This window comes from Pogonomyrmex barbatus, unplaced genomic scaffold (assembly GCF_055798465.1).
Source record: "Pogonomyrmex barbatus isolate J1 unplaced genomic scaffold, ASM5579846v1 scaffold6, whole genome shotgun sequence".
In the NCBI taxonomy this organism is placed as follows: Eukaryota; Metazoa; Arthropoda; class Insecta; order Hymenoptera; family Formicidae; genus Pogonomyrmex; species Pogonomyrmex barbatus.
Genome location: NW_028297160.1, coordinates 1,466,269 through 1,483,569, shown reverse-complemented (window position 1 = coordinate 1,483,569; position 17,301 = coordinate 1,466,269). Strand labels below are relative to the sequence as shown.

At 44.5% G+C, this 17,301-nt stretch overlaps 1 protein-coding gene across 4 annotated transcripts in view; it reads right to left on the bottom strand.

The window, feature by feature from the left end:
• Positions 1-17,301, bottom strand: part of tio (zinc finger domain-containing protein tiptop) — a 152,702-nt gene that overhangs the window by 77,951 nt on the left and 57,450 nt on the right. The window contains exon 1 of one of the 4 annotated variants that reach the window (XM_089082707.1): positions 8,738-9,301. The exons of the other annotated variants lie outside the window; for them this stretch is intronic. The gene's annotated coding sequence lies outside the window, so the exon portion shown is untranslated. Of the gene's footprint in view, positions 1-8,737; positions 9,302-17,301 lie in introns of those variants that run through there. 4 annotated transcript variants of the gene reach the window in all.

The following is a 17,301-nucleotide window of genomic DNA, read 5'->3' as shown; positions in this document are numbered from 1 at the left end:
GTGTGGCGATGGAAGGGACGAAGGGGATGAACGTGACGCGTTCGCGCCGTATGATAGAAGCGCGCGAGTTATCGAAACATCGTCGCTCGCGCCAAATTAGCGCCATCGTGGTTGGCTAATATTTTTCTTTCCCTTTTTCTTCTTATTCGCAGCTCGCGCTTACGAATTTTCTCCATTGACATACTTCGCGATGAAACAAATCGCTCCTTTGTCGAAGGAAGTTTTAATTACGTGGATATACATTATCATTCATAAATTAAATATATTCTTTAAAATAAAACATTTTTGCGAAATTTCTTTATTTTGACAAAATAACTACAACAATTTGATCTTCTTTCAATAAAATCTTCTTTCTATAAAATAACAAAAATATCTGTCACGAATTTGAAAAATTTACCATTTTATTTTATTTTTAAAGATGTCCAGGAACTTATAAACGATATTGTCAATAATATAATATATCCTATTTTAAATCCTATTTTAATAGTCACTAAGAAAAGAGATGATTTAGAGTAATCCGGGACACATTGAAGTCTCTTTCACCAGTCTCTTTCAGAAATTTTAATCGAAAGACTAAAGACTAAAGAAAACGCGACAGTCGAGCGCGCTTCTTTAATTAAATGCGACGGATGTTGGCAAGCACGAGACTCTATCAAAGAAGGCTCGTATCATCATCATCAAGACTTGACCTTTCATTATGCTTATTAGCAAACATTAAAAGGAGATGTACCTCGAAGATACTAAGATATCACATGGACGACAAGCGCGCGCTCTTCGTAATGTTGCGGCGCAGCGCGGTTTTTCGCCGGTTTATGCAGCTAGTAGTCTCGATCGTTTACTTTGGCAATAATCTCGTCTTCCCGGTACTTCTGCGTGCTTTCCTTTCGACAGATATTCATCCGGCGCTTACGAGATCTTTACGATTGAAGCGAGAGACGCGAATGCGCGCGTAAAGTACATCTGCGCGGTGTCGGCGCTTTGAACTGCACGTGCAAACTGAACGAATGCGAATATTAATTAATTTTATCGACAAGCTCGATCTTTCTATCTTTCCTTACTTTTTGCCTTTCCTTCATATCTGTTTGTATGTCCAAAGAATCACGTGTTTTCTAAATAGAGATAATTGATGAGTAACTGCTCGAAGGAGTTGCTTATTTTTAATTTACTCGATTCAACATTTCACTGGAAGAAGAGAAAACGAGAGATGGGTAAATATCTCACGATTCATGATCAACAAACTTCGTAAAACCAGCTTAAACATAATCAACAAACAGCTTAAACATAATCAATAATCAACAAACTCGATATTCTTTATATACAAACAGACGAGATTTCTATACAAGTATTTAAAAAAATATCAAACAATTATTATCATTTTCCGAAATACAGATATATCGTCGAATGCAGTCAAAACTATCGCACTGATTTGAATTCTATATATCCTTACAAAGAGCGAATGCCTTTCCTTCCCTTGCCATCATGATATAATAAAGTTGTAGCAAAGATATACATTTGCTTGGGCGAGCTTCGAGTTTGATCGCGACCAAAACGAGCCGAGAGGAGAAGATGAGAGAAAAGCGCAGAGAGAAGGAGGGAAAAGCGGAAAGGAGAGATCGCGAGCGAAAGAGAGAGAAGGAAGGGAAGAGAGAGAAAGCCGAGTGAAAGAGGGGGACAACGAGCCCCGAAGGCCCGAATATCGATCTCATACATAATTAAATACCAACCCGGCAAAGCATCACAAAGAGAGCTTACTTCAGCTTTGATCTGCTGACAGACGGGCCCCGTCATCGCGGACTTCAATAGGCGGTACTGGATCGCGGGGGTGTGCTATTGACATGTATGTGCGTAAGTGTGCGCGCGCGCGCGCGCGCGTGTGTGTATACAACAGCTATGTTTTGCGCGCGTATACACATACACATACACACACGTACACACACAGCGCGTACGAAGTCTGTTTGCGGATCCGCGCATTCGCGGCGCAACATGCGCGTCTCGCGTCCTCGTTAGGCGCGTGTCTACACGTGTCGGCACACACTCGCATACATGCACACGACGAAACTACTCCCTTTTGCATTTCGCATTAGCTATCTAGGAGCTGCACGCCCGCACTAACGAATACCGCTGGAGAGCTCATCGATACGATATAAGGAGGAATGGAAAAAAAGAAGCGATTGGAAACTGTGTTCCGAGCTAATGATGCACTATGAGGAACTCGTAGAAATTAAATGGCGAACATCTAAGAGAAACACACACAGAAAATTATTACGGACGACAATGGCGTTTGTACGTGAATTAAACATTAATATATTCAAATTAAGATTTTCATCCAAGATGCCAATCTAAAATGACAATATTTTTACGATATAGCACAAAGCACCGAATACATATAAAAAATAATTACAATGAATGTTGCAATGATGCAGCTATGTATCGTATATATATATATATATATATATATATATATATATATTATATACAAAAAAGATTGTGTATGTATACAACATACTTGTATGAACGTAATAAATTTTTTTTTCACTTTATTAATAATAAATAGAAATGTTAAGTGTAACATTGAAATCCTCTCATGAACTTTTGGAACCGCGTGTATTAACAGAACGAAATATCTCATCGTGTAAAATTTTGGGACGAGCATCTGTTTACACGTAAAATATTCATGAATGTACACGATGTTAACGCGACTTTAATGACTACGAGTGAGGCGCATCCGATAATCGACCTGCAATTTAAATGCGACGTATACAATTTTTTCACGTTCCCGCGATGAACAGTTTTAATGATATCTATTAACCGCTCGTTCATGTTTCGCTCGCACACGTGTCTCATTAACGTTTGGTGATGCCATGCCATGACTGTCGCGAGGGAGAACATCCTTCATTTGCCTCGCGAAATCCTGCGGGCGGACATCAAAGGGACCTTTTAACCCGACGACATTGGCAGGTGAGCTTACAACGATTCCATTATTAATCCGTTCACGAGGAATAAGGGGAACAAGCTTGATGTATCTTGCTTGGGTATCCTGACGGATCTTCATTCACCTGGATGGATAGACGATTGACAAGCAAATAGTTACAAGAGAAGGGGACAGGAAGGGGGATGCGCATTCTGAACCTCCTATATACCATGTTCTTCGTCCTTCCTACGCTCTTTTCTTCTGACGCGAGTCGTATCCTTAAAAATCAGAGAGTACCCTTTTTTTAGATTCGAGACAGATCAGATCTGTTACGTCAGACGTGCTAGAATAGATCTGTCAATTCAGATTGATCGAATCGGGTATACCGTGCTATCTGCCGATTTATACGCGTCAAGGTAGATCTGCCGAATCAGATTTCATTATTTCAAAAATTAAATGTAACAAAGAGTTACAAACAAATTAGAGATTAAATTAATTCAATTATTATATCAAATATTTATATCAATATTTGTAATATAACATATCTCATAAAGTTAATTTAAAAAGAATTTACGTGGCTTTGTGGCTCGAAAAAGAGCGAATAAATATTATTTGTAAAATTCAAATTTCATAAATTTAGATAAAATCGCGAATACGTAACGCACGGATGTGAAGAAAACATTTATTCATCCAGAACGCGAGCATCTCAATCATGCGCCTCGCGATCCGCATTAGCGTCGAAATATGAGAGAGCGATGACAAGAGAGCAGATATTTCTGTAGCCGTGGTATTATTACCGATCGGTCGCGCGTTAAATTATAACGGCGACGGGCAGTCAAGGCAGAGTCTGTCCCACGATGAAGGAAAAAAGAACGTACGCGATAATTATCTTCGATCTGCCGTTATCCGCCGACACGTAAAAGCGGAATCTTAATCCTCTTCGTCATTACGCTTACGAAACTGACTCATAAATCAAGAGAGTCGTAGCACTCCCTATCGTGGACGCGGACGAACGTGATGCAACGAGACTCTCCGCGGAGGAACAGCTATGGACGTGGACGTGGATTTACGACGACGACGACAAATTTTCACTGCGCATTCCGCGCGTAAGCCGATCGCAGCCGTGCTGCGATTAGACAACAATTTGTCGAAATCCACGACAGCGGACGGGCGAGTCGATCGATGCGAAATAGAAATACGTGCGAGAAGAAACTGCCTTGATGGAAACAAAAACTTTACGCGTTAGAAAATTAATCGGTTGATTTTTATCCTTGCTCGTTGTAGTTTTGGCTTAGCCTTGATTTCCATTCTATCGCGCGCGCGTTCTAGACAGAGCAGACGATTTATGTCAATCTGTCGGACGATTCGGTCACGATTGCGACTTCGGAGAAATGACGAAAGCGTCTGGATGACGGTAATAATTATATTAATGATTTCATGAATTAATTTGACAATCGGCGAGATGCAATAAACAATATTTATAGCATGACTGCTTCGATTGCCATGAATCCATAATGATTCGTCACACGTATGTCAGGAACGTCTCACGATGACACGGCGGATTTAATGTCGCCGTCCGGTGACATCATGTCCGCTTCGTTGCAAGTCAACGAATTTTAAGTCGTATGACCGATTGAGAGTAAATTTATACATATATGTATTTAAAATATATACGAGTTTATGAATTTGTACGCGATTATTCTCGTTCTAATCGGCGAGTCGATTAGACTCTCCAATATCCGACCGCGATAAAGCTGGTTAATTGTTTAAGCGTGTGCCTGTTAAAAAGTTGTTATTTAATTAATGACGAGAGACACGCGAGGGAATTTATCGTCCCGTACGATGTTTGTCACATTGGATTGTCTCGTAAATATCCGGCAATTGCCACCACATGCGTGTGACGTGCAAAAGCGGATCGTTTACAGCGAGTTAGTGTAAAAACAATTGATGAACGTGAAAAATGTATACACATCCATAAGACATATGCGCGACGATATCTATAATTTTTTGTAGCTTCCACGGCGTAAGAAGCAAAATCGTCAGATGACAACTGCTGTTTTCCACAGCTTTCTCTCGTACAGTACGTTATTATAAAATTTCATTAGTTTATGTGATACAAGAATCATTTAACTAAACTGTTAAATAATGTATTATATTATTATATTATTTACGCATTTTAATTTTATTCTAACAGGCAATAAATGAAAAAAAAAAATTGAGAAATACGTTAACATCATCGAATTTTGCCTAAAAAGGCTCTCGAAAAAATTCTTAAATAATAAATTGTTAAACGTGATATCTGTGTAAACACAACAAAGTCTGTCTCATTTCATACTGATGCGCATCAAGCATGCGATAAATTATGCGTCTATATTAATACGAACGCAATATGCGAACACATTTCTCTCGGTCTACGCAATCCTGAGGAGTTCTTTCTCTCTTCAGGTGTCCGGGACTAAGATAATAAACTAATTCGCGTTCACGTTTACATCCGAACGTCAAGCGCACGTATAAGCATAGTAGTTAAAATAACACGCACGCAAACGGAAGTTGTCTCGTTTTCGTTTCTTCGCCGTACGTTTCCTCCGAATTTATAATGCATAATCGTAAGTATTCTTAACGTCCAAAGTGCTCTATAAACGCGAGAGGAAACCGATAATGCAACGTAAGACAAAATCGTAATCCAATATTTCCAAATTACATAACTACAGTAATTGCTCCGAAACGTGTCTCCTTATACAGATCGTTGGACAGTGCATTTGCAATAATAAAAAGAAATCGACTGTCCGATTCGGAGTGACTTCGAGAGGGAGTCGAAAGGAAAAAGCATAATCGTTGAGTATCGACGCGAATAATTGCGAATCATCGTATGGTAGCGAAGGACTCGGCGCGTTAATGCACCACTTCTCCAAGGATGGAATAAGATTGACAGATCAGCTCTCTCTCCGATCGCGCTGCCCGCGCCTTATTCGATGCATCCCGTTAATTGCGTCGCGGGCTCTCTCGACCCGAAATAAGGTTAACGATAAAGACGCGACGTCGCCGTGTCCCTTTCGCCACACAAACTTCCGCGTGCGCGCGCGCGCGCGCGCGCGCGTAATTTGCTTCGCGCGAAAAGAAGCGCGCAAAGTAAATATTCCCGTTAAAGAAAAAGAAGATGTGAAAAAAGAAAGGAAAAAAGAAAGAACCAGGTCGAGCCATCGACTCGAAATCGAAGGCCGCCAAGACCCGACGTCGCGATGGATCGTGATCGAAGTGATCGAAAAAAAGATCCGTCGCTTTGCACTGGTGGTACCGGTGGTACCGGTACCGCACCGCACCGCACGGTAGAAAAAAATCTCTCGTCGCGATGACGCGCGCTTTCAATCCCGTCAGCCGAGACCCACTTCGGATGGCTTCAGTAACGCGGACCTCGCAATTAAAACGCACTGTCAACGCCAGCGTTTACCGCATCCATCAGACCGAAGATGGAAAGCGTGTCAAGAAGCGGCCCAACCCACCTCAACCCCCTCCCTGACATGGCGGGTGGCGAAAGGGTGGAGGCGTCCACTCGACGCTCCACGCTCTCCCGTAGTGCGTTCGCTCAAAAATGCATTTTTCAGGCGCGATATTGATGAACTGACAATTAGCGCGGATATGGGATAAACCACACGCAGCGCGACGCACAGACATGCTCATTCTCTCGCTCTATTTCTTTCTCTCTCTCTTTCTTTCTCTCTCTCTCTCTCTCTCTCTCTCTCTCTCTCTCTCTCCCTCTCTCTTTTGCGTGCTTCGTGTCACGGGTTGACGCAAGTAGGAAGCAAGAACAATTGAAGATGAAAAGGTTTGAGGATGTTGAGGTGTTGAGAGCCGAACTGAAGATAAATTTGAAGGCGATCATCATGCGATGTCAATCAGCAGTAATTATAGCTAATTATAGTTTAATTATAGTTAATTACAGAGTCATTATCTCTGTCTGATCACTTAATTACAGGCAATACTTAATCACGAAAGAGATAAAAAATTTACAAAATTCAAAATTAAAATTAAATTTTCTTGATAAAATCGATACATAATTAAGCCTCCTAAAAACAAATCGGAATAAAACTTTTAAGAAATAAACTGCGTGAAACGATCGTTTTTAATAGAGACGAAAAAGAGACGATTAAGAAAATATAAACGTTATCAATCATTCTATATAAATATGCACAACAAATTAAACAAAAAATTAAACAACAAATGAAACAACAAATTCGTATTTTCCCTACATTTATAATATAAAACTATAATATTCTGGCACTTTTTTTTTAATAAAAAAATAAGATTCACACAAATAATTTCTTTTTCTAATGATATAAATTTCACTTAATGTTTCATCCTGTCGACCGTAATCCAGCCCGATAACAAATATAGTATTCGCTATTCTCATTCTAATCGTCGCATGCATTATGACATATGTGACGTCTAGTCACACACTGACATTTTACCAATCAAAATTCGACCCAAATCGAAATTAGCCCGTCGAGTACGTGTCGATAATCTCACATATTGCATATCACATCATATCGATATAATATCATATTTTACAAGGTTTGAACGCTTTAATATGTGTCACTCGCGCTATAGGAAATCATGGCGTTTTTATCCTGACAGCTTGTAAGATATTCCGGAATCGGAGATGGCGATATACAGACAGAGAAAGAGAAAATGTGTGTGTGTGTGTGTGTGTGTGTGTGTGTGTGTGTATGTGTGTATTTTGTGTGGCATGCGTACGCGCGTATACGTGTGTATATCTGTGTACGTGTAGGAAAGACGAACGCGTGTAGGATAAACGAAGACGCGGAGGAGCAAGGTGCACGACAGAGAAAATCCAAATCGTGGCACGAGGGCGAAAATAGAATCGCGCGGCGCGATTTAATCCGCGACTACGCTTTGACGCGGCCGGCGCACGCTTGATCGAGGTTAATGCGGCGCGACTTTAATTTTCCAAAGGGGTAGAAGCAACGCGCTCTCCGCGGACGTGCACGAGGATTACACGCGATTCCCCGCCACCTGCTGCGCGCACTGCACTTTTGTTTATGCTAGCCACGCGCTCGCGCGTACCCGCGCTGCCAGTGATCTTTCTTCTTTTCCATTTCTTTTTGCCTCTGTTGTTTATAAAACAACCGTGGAACGCGTTGCACTCCCCGCGAAATTTTTCTCCGATAAGAAGCAACCGCGCGGGAAGATATCTCGTAGGATATCTCCTGACAACTATTTACGCGCGAAAATTCGCAAGAGTGAATCAAGGTGGGTCCTACGGAATGCGGTGGATTCTACGGAATCATCGCGATTACGTAGTCGTGAGAAAAAGGAGATTTAATGAAATTAAAATTTTACAAATTCAAATTTTCATGCATAGCACTTTGGGATTTTCACCGAGTACGGCGCGAACTCAAGTCACGCGTCTCGGAGCGAACTGTTCACTCTTCACATGAGAAAAATTGAGAAAATAAATTCTTTTTTTTTCTATTTGTGCGTGTTGTAAAAAAAACATGAAATTATTCACGTGTAAACACTATATGTAAAATAACACCGCTCTGGAATAATAAACGCCTTTAAGGCCTCTCGACACAATCCACACTCTAGTTTCTATACTTTTCGGAAGAGACGTATCGCATTTTTCACTATTTATTTCCCAGCGACCAAATGGACCGTACGTGACAGCACTCGACGGATGAGCACATTCCGATGCGTTCACGCAGGGCCTTCGGCAAGAATACTAGCTCCTCGAACGGTACCGGTAACCAACGTGACATGTCGCCCGTGGCGGTCTCCGGAAACGCATGAATCACACGGCACACTCACCACGAAGTAGTGGTTCCACCGGGCAGGATACGTCGATCCCGGCGTGCCGTCACCGCCGGCACCACAGACGCGCCGATCCTTGTCCAGCAGTTATGACAGGAGGAACGCGACGTTGGAACGGCGAGCATCGGGACGCGCCTCGGGTGCGAGATTCTCGGCACCATATCACAACGTCGTCATCTCCACGACGCGATCAACTCGTCGCTATGCAGCACGACTCAACGAGGGAAGTAGGCGAGGAAAATGAGTTGCAGTGGGGACGGGAGAGGGGGGGGAGGAGGGGACAACAGCTCTATCACCACTCACTGAACTCTTTTTTTCTGCGTGGTCCTCAGCAGGGTCACTACTTCCTCCGTTCGAGTCATCCGTCACCGTGCGGAGACGCGCATCGCCGCGACGATTCCGCCGCACACCCCGCGACTGTCACCGGTCACCGCGATTCCCGATCGAGTTTTCCTGGATCGGTTCACCGCGAAAAGAGAAGAGGAGTCACAGCGGTGTCGCGACAGCGTGCATGGCCCGCCGACGAAACGGAGCAAAAGCGAAAACCCACTCGCGACGGCAGCACGTGGCGCACTGACGGCTCCGCGGTCATCTTCCCCACCTCTGCCCCCTCCATCGCAGCGTCGTCTGCCCCTACTCGCGGTGCCGTCGTCTCCCTCCCCGCGGCCCTGAACTGTCCCCACCACCGAGGCGAGTCCTAGCGGGGCGCCGTGTTTCACCCGTCTCCCACCACCGCCCATTCCACCCACGCCCCCATCCCACTCTTCGGAGTTCCCGAGAGTCTTTCTTCCTCACGCGAGTCGCCCTTCTCGTCTTCTGTGGTGATGTGTCTCGAGACTGATTCCTTTTTAGCTTTCTCTCTCTCTCTCTTTCTCTCTCTCTCTCTCTCTCTCTCTCTCTCTCTCTCTCTCTCTCTGCCTCTCTGTCTTTCTTTTTTTTCCTCAATCCTTCTCGCAAGTCTTTCCCGATTCGTCTCACCCGTTCGCGTCTTCTCGTACGTCCGGCCGTCCGCGATTTCTTCGGAACGACACGCGTACCATCGACGTACCATCCGATTATTCGAAAGATATTCGGTAGAAATGCCGAGTGCGTAACGCAGATGAGAAAAACGACGTGTAAAAGTGACGTGGTAACTCATTCGCGAAAGTTTTGATAACTTTGGATAACTACTCAACGAGAACAATTATGAGGTAAGATGAAAATTATATTGTACTAATACGAGGGCGGTATTAATCATTTTGTCGATAATAATCATAACATTATTATACTTACGCGAGCGTAATAAAAAATTCCATCTTCTTTTTGCAAAAACTTTAATTTCGTTTTTTTAAGTATTTCAATTTCCACTTGTTGAATTATTCGCTAAGTGAACGCGTTAAATTACTATTAGACACAGCACATTAAAGAATTCCTGTCTGCTTATAAATCTTCCTGAAAGTTTTATTATTGTTTTTTTCTTTTTTTAGAATCTTCCCAAGCATTTCTAAAATTATTAAGTTTACAAATGAATACAGATACATCATTTGCGAAACAAATATATTTCGCGTTCATTGTGCCGATGCTCTTTGATATCCCACATGTAAAATGATTCAGTAGGAACGTTCCCCCGTCTGACAGTGATGCAGCGGCTTCTACTTAACCGACTTCCCGCTTCCCATAACATTTAGCCGCACAAAGTGCAGCCTCGTGTTTCTCCGCTTGGATTTTTATCTTTCCGATCGAACGTTGATCGAATATCTTGATCTCTCTGGAGACCGGCTCCTCGCGCGATCGCCACGGTTACAGCGCGCTCCGGCGCGTAAAACGCACGTCGTGTCGCAATTATATAATCCCTTTATAATGATCTCATTAAAGTTAGGCTGGTTAAGAGTGGAATTTACAAACAGTAATACGATTTACTTAATAATGATTTATTTCGCGCTTATGACGCCGTTTGTAGCCATAAATTTCATAGCCGTAGACGTTTATTGTTCGAGCCTATGTACAAGATCTCCTTGTCGCTTCTAAAATCTAACGACTGCCCAACTACATTATTGAATTTTTTCTATGACGAATTAAACATGCCGGGAGTCGCCGTTAGTTTGAATTATTTCGCGTGATACTAGTTGAATTTTTCATTAACACGGACAGTGATTAGCAATCGCAAAAAACGATTACAGATTTATCGGAATTTCTAGGAAAAAAAAAATGATCGATGCTATCGTTCGTCAGATTCGAAGATTGTGCTGGATCGATGCAATGTCGTCATCTGGGACAGTCCAGTCCGCCGGTTTCCGCGACCTATCGAGAGAGCCACCGAATTCAGCCTTCGGTCCCTATCCCAACCCTTGTTAGCACGAGAATGTAAATCAAATCGTAATAGCGTGGCAGCTGGGGATTAAGCGACGCGCGGAGACGCGCGGAGGCACGGCAGGAGAAGGTACGAAGTACTGTCGACACGGCGCGGCGACGACGACGTCGTCGATGACGACGGCGACGACGGCGGTGGCGGCGGCGGCGGCGGCGGCGGCGGCGGCGGCGGCAGGAGTAAGTGGAAGCGGGAAAAGGACGCCGGCTCCCCCCTTCCTCTTGTCCCGGAGCATTAAGAGTTCGGTAATAAATCTCGTTGAAAAAACGCTCGCGCGCACTCACACACGCGTGTACGCGCACGTCGCGTACCGGAGGTCTCGCACAGGCACTTCTGCTCTCTTCTTCGCGTCTATCTCGTACTTCGGCTCGTACATCTGTGCTCTCCCGCCGCAGTCGCGAACGAGAAAGAGAAAGACGGAAGAGTGATCGAAGGGCGGGAAAGGAACAAGAGAGGTAGGAGACGAAGTCTCCGTCCGTCTCTCTCATTTTCTGCCCTCCCCCCTCTCTCTCTCTCTCTCTCTCTCTCTCTCTCTCTCTCTCGCTTGCTCTTTCTACAGTGTACGGCTTAGATCGTCTCCCCGTCTCACGTCGTCCCCGTCGCGTACCGACGAGGTCGGCATGATCTATGCACGCCATGCGGAGGCGAGTGTCACGGTTTGCTTGATGCATTGGTCCTCACTTGACCCCTTACTCCCCCCTCCTTCCGCCCCGCCGCCTTCCGCTCCACGCCATTCTTCCTCCTGTCGTTCCGCGACTGTCCCCCTCTCCCCGAACGTTTCCTTGCCTCCTTTTACCCGCGATCCAACCCTCTCATCGTCATCGACCGCGGTGAAAGCGGCGCGTTCTCGTGGAAACTGAGAACACCCACGTGCACACAAGTCGGGCGCGGTGAGATGAGAAGTCCATTGAAGGGTGATGGGAAGAAGAAAACCATGCGTTACGCGCCATGGGCACAATATGATGATGCACGCGAGAAAAAGAGCGCATTACCATTTCCATATTTATATTTATAAACGAAATTCATGAAACAATTGATTTTGGATGATACAATTCCAAATATGACAAAATTATTTGATTAGGAAGGATTTAAAATTCTCAAAAACATAACTTCGAGTACAATAGCATAATAAAAACTTGTAATTTTGAATAAATAGGAAATTTTCATATGTATTTGTAACCAAATTCGTAATAAAGAATTTAAAGAGATGAAAAGGTAGATAATGTTCATAAAATAAAAATATTCATTACATTATTATATAATCTAAGTAAAAATAGAATATCTTTCAATTATATTATTTATAAATTAATGTAAATGTTTATATAGCTTCTTATATATATGATAATTATGTGATATTATTATCTTTTTTTACATACGATTGAATTTCCAAAGACGATTGCTTTTACGCACAATTAAATGTTTGATAATTTCATCGTTTTTCTCGTTTCTTACAACTTATGTGTAAAAATTTGATTTTGAGTTTCTAGCGTTTTCCGCCACATTGAAATCGAAAGAGCTTCGGGAGGCGGTTTTCGGTTTTCGGCAGGCCAAGATCGAGAGGGTAGGAGGGAAAGAGACTCGGCCCGGAGGGAGGATCCGACGCGAATAGTACGACGATGGTTACATTCTATGGATCAGAGAGCTCGATAGCGTGCCGAAGTCGAGGCGAACGGCAATAAATCCATTTTTCGTGAAGGGTCGGTCGAGGGGCGAGTGCGCGCCGGGGTCTGATTAGCAGCCTGACTCGGCCGTACAGGATGACAGCCGGTGAGTTATAATATTGCCCATCCATCTATTTATCTACTCCATCGCCCCTGTCTCTCTTTCTCTTTCTCGTCGTTTCGCCCCTTTTCGCGGCCGTCCCCCCCCTTCCCCCTCTCGCTTCCTTCTCCTTCACCCCCAGCGTGTAAACGCTTCTCTTCCAAACGCCGCTCGAATATCGGAAACGGCCTGCAGGTTCCCGCATATACTAAAGAAGAGGATAAATAAAAATTAACCGACGTCGCGCTGCACACGAGGGATACGCAGGACAAAGGGGTCGATTCCTAGGTGCCCCTGATCCCGCGGAGATTCGCTGATTCTCAAACGAAGGGAAGCGGGGAGGACGATTGGGACTGCGCGCGATTTGTCGTACGCACGGATTTGCGTGTTGCTGACATGCTATAAGAATGATTGTTGAACTACATCGTTCGTGTTATATTAGGTTGCACATTTATCTACAATTTGCAATGCTACCATAACATAATTAATAATAACCGAGTATTTTTAATAAAATGGATATAATGTAATTATTTTATTATTAGATTAATCTATTAGTATTAGATTTATTTATTATTAGATTAATCAAGAAATAGTGTATTGTTTTATCTATCTCTTCTTTTGAAATTCTATTAGGCAAAATCTTTTAATATTCGATGACAGTAACCCTCACAACAAGATCTTTTGTCAAGTCCTCGTTAAGGAACCAGCTTCAAATTCGTCAAGATACATCTCTCTTTCCCCCCTTCCCCCCGCTTTCTCTCTCTCTCTCTCTCTCTCTCTCTCTCTCTCTCTCTCTCTCTCTCTGTCAAAAAGTACAACATACTACATATATATCATATTCAAAGAGCCATTCAAAGTCACGCTACTCTGACGTGGTAATAAGAAATCGCGACGCAACAATAACGTTTTAAGTAATGCTTAAATCATCGCGGTTCGTGAATCGGCGAGAGACGTGGGGTTACGGTAATCAAATATTCACGGCGTTCGGCCGTCCCATCGTTCCGCTATAAAACCGGTAGTAACCGAGAGCCGGCGTTCACCTCGGTACGACAGTAGGAAGACAGAATTAAGCTCGTATGATAGCGAGTAAGGGTGACCCCCTCGCAAATCTTCCCGTTTGAAGGCGAGTGGCGGGACACCTCTCTATACATTTTGAACTGGAAAGACGCGGCGTCCCGAACTTTCGACGGGAACCAGTTCATATATCTGAAGTATGGTCGCCATAAATAAGCGACCTGTCCGTTTGCTCTGTTCGCCCAACCCTCCTCGCAGATCTCGCTCGCTTTTTCTTCCTTCGTTCCTTCTTCTCTCCACGCAGATCGTTTCTCTCTTTCCCTCTCTCCTTATGTCTCTCTTTCACCATCTTCCCCCTCCTCCCGCTCCTGAATTTCCTGCAGTCGTAATATCGGAGTCATGCGAAGCGAGCCAATCGCCGGAGGAAGTATTTCACCATCACGGAAGAACGAAAAATCACGATCGCCCTTCTCCTTCTTCGCTTCCACATCTCGTCGTCGTCCAACGCCTATCACTCTTTCGAGTGATCGTGCGTGTCAACGGCATTGCAGAATCCAAGAGGGGAGGGGGGAAGGGGACGGACCTTCGTGAAGAGAGAGGAGGAGAGGGACAGAGAAAGAACCACGATGGACTGTGCACGTTCTACGAAATCAATTCTTAGTCCGACATATTTCAGGTTGGCTGATCGTGACTGCACTTGCCACCGAGATCAATTCCCGTGATTGATTGACCGACTGGTTTGCTCACTTTTTCACTCTCTCCCTCTCTCTCTCTCTCTCTCTCTCTCTCTCTCTCTCTCTCTCTCTCTCTTTCTGTGCCTCTCTTTTCTCGATGCGTTTATTTCCTCCTTCTCTGTCTTTTTAGTCTGGCGTCGATACTTGTGCAATTATGATCGCTGGCTATTGCGCGAATAATATGCATATTGCTATCACTTGCGGATAGCGTCGCGTTATTGGTACGTGCGTACATCGCTCATACGAACTTCGAGAAGTCGACACTAAAAACTATGCTCCGTTGAACTTTTTGCGAAAGTACTGCAACGAGTGACGCACATGCAGATCCGATTGCAGGAAGAACGTAATTAATTTCGCAAAAGCGAGATACGCCGGTTTTATATATGTCTTATATCTTAATCATTATCATTTCAAGTTGATTTATTTTATTCATTAAGTATTGCATTAATTTCTTTCCAGACAAAGACAACGATCGACAATGATCGATGATTAAAGACTCGTTCGTAATATAAAAAGAACGGAGAGAATAATATACCATAATTTTCCTACGTTAGTAAAGATGACTATCACTGTGACTATCCACTGTTCAATTAGATCGATCCGTCCTACAAAAGCAATTACTTAATGACGAAATTTAATTAATGTCATCCAGAGTTGGCTGCGTCGTATCGGCGCAAGAAGCGTAAGGACCGGGCTGCATGCAGTATCGCGTGCCGCCCCGCGACCGCAACGAGCCGCAAAATGCGATCATAGCTGCGAAACGAGCCACGTAGACGCAAAGACAGACCCGCATTTGCGGCGCGGTCACATTTCTGTAGGCTGTTAGCCGAGAGAACGAGCGGGCAGACTCGCGCGCGAGCAAGCGGGAGAGCGGAGCGGGAGTGATTTATGCTAAGTCGCTGATGCTGGCGAAGCAGGGGCCCCGTGTACACGCTGCCGGTCGGCCATCTTGGGCTCCCCTCGTTTCTCCGGGCCTTCGAACCGATTGACAGACCCGCGGTCGATCGCCGCTTAACGAACTCCCCCTTCCTTCCGCCACGCTCCTGACGCTTTCCTACTCGCCACTACCGGTGTCCTTTCCTCCTCCTCCTCCTCCTTCTCCTTCTCCTCTTTCTCCTCCTTCTTCACCTTCGCCTCCTTCTCCTTCTCCTCTCTTCCTCCTCATTCCGTATTCTTCTTCCCCGTGCGCTCTACTCTCAACAATAAGACACCTTCCATTCTCTTCGTCTTTTGCTTCTATAGTCCCTACTCTATCTCCTCGATTACTCCCGGGTTTCTGTTAGTCATCGTCCTCCTCTCGCAGCGGGAGGAAATTGATATTCGATTTTTTCACTGAAGCCGCCGGCAATTGATGTTAACCTTTCGGCTCGAAAGCATGGATCAGGAATGATTTGTAGAAGTTAATTCCTCTCGGCTTTTAGTATCGTACTTCTCGTCTGTGCTTTTTTACCTTCTAGGTTACTGGAACACACTCCGGATTTAAAAATGGATGGACTAAACACGCGTGCTACGAACGGTCTCGGGTAGTCTTAGCTATTTGCGAAAACAGAAATTGACACCGGTGTAATTTCAATAAAGGAGAGGTCAAGTGTCGATGCCTACGTACGAGCTGTCTAGGAGCGTCAGAGTTGTCTTCGTTTTCATTTCCACGAGTAAACGTGAAGATCATCTTTCTGTGTCTGCAACGTTAAATTTTAGCTTGACGAAAATTTTATTGCTATCGATACCTGCTTAGGACAATATTTTTCGGAACAACAAACTAAATGTGCCTCAAAGAATACTTTACAACAGGCATTTTTTCAGATTTTTACGAGACGTTCCTCGAGTTTTCAAATGGTTCGAATCACCCTGCCAGCATAATTTTACCCACAAGTGTCTCGCGGATGATTGAAAAAACGATGACATGTCGTAAACATATTTCACTCGGCGCGGCGGATCTCTCGTCGGCGAGAGATCCGTCAAATTTTTACAACGGCTATACGCCGACGTCGGATCCCAGATGCCGGGCACGCGGATTCTCACCCAATTGCATCTAGCTCGTAAATATTTGGTCGGTGTCGGCGTAACTCCGCTCCTCCTCGCCGCGACGGCTGCTCCTTTCGCCCGCGTTCCAACCGTGAAACCCGCGTGCGGCCGTCCGTTCTGATTTCTGTCCGTCAGCGTCGGTCAGATTTACGACGTCGCGCGAGGGGCCCCCGTTTGCCGTGCGGGCCCGGGGGTCCCGGCGTGCAACAATGAAACCATGCCATTTGTCACAGAGGCGCTTCCTCCGCTTCTAATAAACGTTCGTCCTATCGTCCTCTTCGTCGTCGTCGTCGTCGTCGTCGTCGTCGTCGTTGTCGTTGTCGTCGTGCCGCACTGTGCAGCACGGATCGACCTTTGCCGTTGCTTCACAGATCGTGATCTCTCCAAGAGCCTTTTCTCCTTCTCTCCTTCTCTCTCGTCATTGCTCTCTCTCGCCTCCCCCCTCTCTCTATCTCGCTCTCTTTTTCTGTCTTGCTCCGATACTTTATTCACAGAGCCTCGTCACCCACTCATGATTTTCGATGATGAAGAGAGAAAAAACCAATGGAGAATAGGAACTGCCATAGTGGGATGCAGCATGCCTACCTCCATACTTTCACATGCCGGCACAATGCACCAAACCATGGGGGAATTGTTATACAAATTGTCGCTTATTCAGTGACGATACCGAAGCGACGATG